The sequence below is a fragment of the Botryllus schlosseri genome, chromosome 16, assembly GCF_051294905.1.
Source record: "Botryllus schlosseri isolate E-star chromosome 16, Bs_hap1, whole genome shotgun sequence".
Lineage (NCBI taxonomy): Eukaryota > Metazoa > Chordata > Ascidiacea > Stolidobranchia > Styelidae > Botryllus > Botryllus schlosseri.
Window position 1 is genome coordinate 18,742,306 of NC_137251.1, and position 5,543 is coordinate 18,747,848.

At 44.3% G+C, this 5,543-nt stretch overlaps 1 long non-coding RNA gene across 1 annotated transcript; it reads right to left on the reverse strand.

The window, feature by feature from the left end:
- Positions 1-1,330: 1,330 nt before the first annotated feature.
- Positions 1,331-5,328, reverse strand: LOC145458726 (uncharacterized). Its single transcript, XR_013921179.1, has 2 exons — positions 3,013-5,328; positions 1,331-1,509 (listed from the first exon to the last, which is right to left on the reverse strand). It is a non-coding gene; the product is annotated as an uncharacterized LOC145458726 (long non-coding RNA).
- Positions 5,329-5,543: the final 215 nt, after the last annotated feature.

Sequence of the window (5,543 nt, forward strand, 5' to 3'; positions counted from 1 at the left end):
CTGCCAGATACTTCCTCGGGGTTCTATTCTGATCACCCGTCCGTAAATTTCAACAACTATAGCAATTTCATATTCCTTCACTGCATCGCTTTACTATACAGCATCAGCAAGCAACTAAAAACAATAACTATCTGGCCACAAATATCCTACGTTGTAAACCAGGGCTGTCAAACTCAAAATTACGTCGCGGGCCGGATTCAAACATTCGAAATGCTCGCGGGCCACCGGCTTTGCTTTTCACTTGAACATATTGTTACCAAGCTAGCAAGAATAAGTAGAGCAACACTTTGATCGCGAACAATGAAATTGACGATGATGATTGGTTGGTTCAATGCACTTATGAACCGCTGCTAAAACAGTCGCGGTAACGACGATACAAGTTCACTTATTTCTATGCTCCATTTACTTGAGTCGTAATATATCGTTAACCGTATGTATGCGTTGTGAGGATTGATGAATTCCAGAGATTCAACTGTAAACGCGAACTTTTGAATTTGTTGTATTTTATTTGTATTATTAAATCACGATTCAGGTTTCTCTACATTACGGGGACCTTTTGAGTCAGAAATGATACAGCACCGCGACCATGCACTGATATTTGTGTAAGAGTCGTATGAATTGATTTTATCATTGGATTAAAGCTGAAATCGCAGATACTTTGCTGTATAGTACCCCATTCACCAATGTATTGTTCGAAGCTGGTCCAGAATGATCATTATTCCACACAACAGTGGAACTAAAGTCCCAATTACACAGTGGATGCCGGGATCTGATCATCGTGTTTCGCGATGCGAATGGAGCAGCGGGCGATCAGAATAATATTCAGGACTTCTAGCCTATGATCTACGAGGGCTGTAACTGCCACACCGAAACCCCCAATTGGGAGCTCGAAGGGGTCCAATATTATTTTGTTGGTCGTTTGTTAGTGGATATTTATTCAACTTGGAAAATTCTGTCACGCTTCGCGCGATTTCATGCCCCATTATGCCTAGATTTTAATATCATCACTCATCAGTAAAGAAATATGCGCATATTTTAGAGAAATATGCATATCGGCGCTGTCGATTACCACGCAATCAACAGGATTATGACTCTAAGATAAGAGGTGGGCCAGCGATGTACAACAGGCCCGCAATATAGTCAAATGACAATATTATTGGCCTATGAACTTCAAAAAAATTTCGCGCGGCTAGTGGCCCGCGCGATAATTCGTCAATCGAATGTGGCCCGTTAGCTGAAAAGGTTGGCCAGCCCTGATCTAGATGAAACAATTCTGTGTTTCAAAATGAGTCCAATCTGAAATGCAGTCACACTTGATGCCACAATCGACTTGGTGTGTGTCTCGTTTTATTCCACTCCAGTCTTGTTGCTTGATGGTGTGTAATGTATTGAAATTGTTGAGAGCAATATATATTCAATAACGAGATGAATGGTTGAAATTGGTAGCGGTGATACGTTGCATGAGTCGGACGAGTACACCTTGACAGGTGCCTGCACAGCAGTATTGCTCTGTAAAATAAACATATTATATATTTTGTGCAGGCTTGATGGATTTCTTTTATGAAGCTGCAGAAAGAGGAAGTCGATGGATTAAACGCAAGAAAATCAAATTTCTGGAAGAAGTATAGAAGCACAAAACAGGAAACTCGTCCAGGAAAATTACAAATTGACGGACAATTATTGCTAGTGAAGTTCAGTTCTCAGAGGAGCATCATAATGCCAAAAGATGCGGAGAAGCTGAAATTTTATGCTAGACTACATTAAATTCTTTCTGAATTGTCCGACTTATCCTACTGACGTCAAATTTATAGTATTGCTGTAAGCATAGTATTAAACCATTGGGTCAGCCACATGTAACTGCTTCATTAAATCGCGATTTGGCCATGTAGATATGTGGTTCTTAAAAATGCACCATTTGCATTCATTCATGATTTCTCAAATCTAGAATGATTACTGACTGTCAATAAATGACATACAACTTTGAAAGGATTGATGGATTGGATTGTGGTACACTTACTTTTGTGCAGGAACTATTCACAGGGATCATTTCAGATCGAAATACTAGTTAAATATGTGGATTCGACAAGGAATGCAAGAAAATGATGGAGTTCAGCTATGGTGAGCCAGGCAATGCTATCATGGCAGAAAAGGGATTCACCATTGAGTCTGAAATCAAGAAATTGAATCTAGATTTAAATATTCCTTCACATGATTTACACAACGTCAAATGCCTGAGCCAGACTGTTCCACAACAAGAAAGATGGCGAGAGAACGTATTCATATTGAACAGCTGATCGGAAGAATCAAGGAGTATAAAATTTTGTCCGGTGTCATACTATGCAGCATTGTGTATCACAACCAGAGGTGGTCAAAGTAGTCAAGAAATCTACTCAAGTAGAAGTAGAAGTAGCGACGAAAAAATCTACTCAAGTACGAGTAGAAGTACTTCTTCCATGAGCAACCTAAAACTACTTGAAGGTGAAGTAGAATTGACTGACTTTAAAAGTACTCAAGTAAGTAAGTAGTTGTGAAAATGATCCTAATTCGTTCACGTGGATTGTGAACAGGTGACGAGCTTGATTCATATTAATGCATACCAACAGGCAACAGGTATCCAATTTTCGATAGCATAAGCATTCATTCTCATTATGATAGTATTGATATGGAAATGCTATACTAATCCTCTGTTTTCTCGAACAGCACGTTTTAGAAAATAGCATGGTACGGCGCCATCCCCCATATTATAAGGCCCGTAGTTTAGTCGAAGAGTAATACGGAGAAGTTATATAGAATACGGTGTAAACACTTTGCGCAATTAGTAAGAGATCAAGATCAAGAGATCGAGCACACGCAAGGTCGTAGCCAGAAAAACAAATTTTTTTTGGGGGGGGGGGATTATGGCTTTAGGGGAGCTCTCCCGTGGGAACATCTCGCAGAACCGTACATCCTGCCATAGGCAATTTCATCACTACCCTTTATACATACGATTCTTAGACGCACACAGACACATACCCTATGGAAGCTTCCAGTTGCCAACTATAGCTTATCTATATCGAAGGCTTCGGAATACATGGGTCGGATTTATGGTGGTCAATCATTTCGGGAGCGCACTTTGCGGAGTAGCATGTAGCATACTTTATATATCTTCGTGTGTCCCGAAACGGTAGCCTAGTTGCCGGAGCTAACAGTTCCCAACCGCCATACTGAACTGACACTCCTACAGACTCAATCAACCCAACGACCTCGGGCTACACTAGTGTATCTACTGGTCCTGTTGTATTCTCATAATTGAGGATGCAGCTAAATTCAATAATGGGTATTTGCGGAATAATTTTTTTTCGTGACACCGATAACAAAATCAAGACATGAACGGACACCAAATCGCGCCAAGCGCGAAGAAAAATTTTAGGTTGCATACTTTTGCCCCAAAATACTCTAATATCTATTGATTTTACGAAAATTTTCAATAAATTTTGGGGGGGGGGCAACCGCCCCTTTCGTCCCCCCTGGCTACGCCAGTGCGTCCAACATCCAACTTCGCATCGGCATTTGAAATTATAGACGTGTAACCAGGAGTCTTCGATATTTATATGTGTGAGCCCCAAATATTCCTGTCCTTGTCAAATAAACCCAGCGGCAAACACAGGCGACCCGCAATAAATGCAAGGGACATTAGTATCGGCCGAACTCATAAATTAACTTTGAATGAAACTACAATTTACCAATACCGATCTTGATCGAAAGCTATTTCGCAAATACAATTTTAAAGCTGGCAGGTCAACGGAACCACCAATAAATATAGCCGTCCAAGTCTGAAATCTGGAAATCGGCATTGTTCCGAATGATCGCTCGATAAAATTCCATTATCCTGGTCAATTATTCATTCGGACATCGTGTCTTAAGCGTATTCGGCCTGTGTTGATACTCGGACATCGTGTCTGGGGCGTGTTCGGTCCGTGTTGCCATTCGGACATGGTGTCTTGGGTGTGTTCGGCCTGTATTGATACTTGGACATCGTGTCTGGGGCGTGCTTGGACATCATGTCTGGGGTGTGTTCGGCCTGTGATGCCATTCGGACATGGTGTCTCGGGCGTGTTCGGCCTGTATTGATACCCGGACATCGTATCTGGCGCGTGTTCGGACATCATGTGTGGGATGTGTTCGGACTGGGTTAGCACTAGAAAGTCGTGCCTGGTACTGTAACTGACTTTATAGTGAATATAGCGACTATCCTTATTTCTGACATGACTATCCTCATTTCTGACATGACTATCCTCATTTCTGACATGAGACTATCCTTATTTCAAACATGACTATCCCTATATCAAACATGGCTATCCTTATTTCTAACATGACTATCCTTATTTCAAACACTAGACTGACCTTATTTCAAACACGACCAACCTTATTAACATCGTGTCTGGGGGGTGTTGGGACTGTGTTGCCAATAGCACATCGTGTCTGGGGCGTTCCGACACCATGTATGGGTTGTGTTCGGCCTGTGCTGCCAATCGGACATCGTGTCTGGGGCATGCTCGGCCATTCAAGCATGGTGTCTGGGTTGTTTTCGGATCTGAGTTGACACTCGGACATCGTGTCTGGGGTGTGTTCGGCCTGTGTTGCCATTCGGACATGGTGTCTTGGGCGTGTTCGGCCCGTGTTGATACCCGGACTTCGTATCTGGGGCGTATTCGGACATCATGTCTGGGGTGTTATCGGCCTGTGTTGCCATTCGGACATGGTGTCTTGGGCGTGTTCGGCCTGTGTTGATACCCGATCATCGTATCTGGAGCGTGTTTGGACATCATGTCTGGGGTGTGTTCGGCCTGTGCTGCCAATCGGACATCGTGTCTGGGGAATGTTCGGCCATTCAAACATGGTGTCTCGGCTGTGTTCGGACATTGTGTCTGCGGCGACTTCGGACATCATGTCTGGGATGTGGTCGGCCTAATGCCATTCACACATTATGTCTGGGGTGTGTTCGGCCTGTGCTGCCATTCGGACATGGTGTCTTGGGTGTGTTCGGCCGTGTTGATACCCGGACAACGTATCTGGGGCGTGTTCGGACATCATGTCTGGGGGGGGGGGGGGGTGTTCGGCCTGTACTGCCATTCAAACATGGTGTCTCGGCTGTGTTCGGACATTGTGTCTGCGGCGACTTTGGACATCATGTCTGGGATGTGGTCGGCCTATGATGCCATTCACACATTATGTCTGGGGTGTGTTCGGCCTGTGCTGCCATTCGGACATGGTGTCTTGGGTGTGTTCGGCCGTGTTGATACCCGGACAACGTATCTGGGGCGTGTTCGGACATCATGTCTGGGGGGGGGGGGGGTGTTCGGCCTGTACTGCCATTCAAACATGGTGTCTCGGCTGTGTTCGGACATTGTGTCTGCGGCGACTTTGGACATCATGTCTGGGATGTGGTCGGCCTATGATGCCATTCACACATTATGTCTGGGGTGTGTTCGGCCTGTGCTGCCATTCGGACATGGTGTCTTGGGTGTGTTCGGCCGTGTTGATACCCGGACAACGTATCTGGG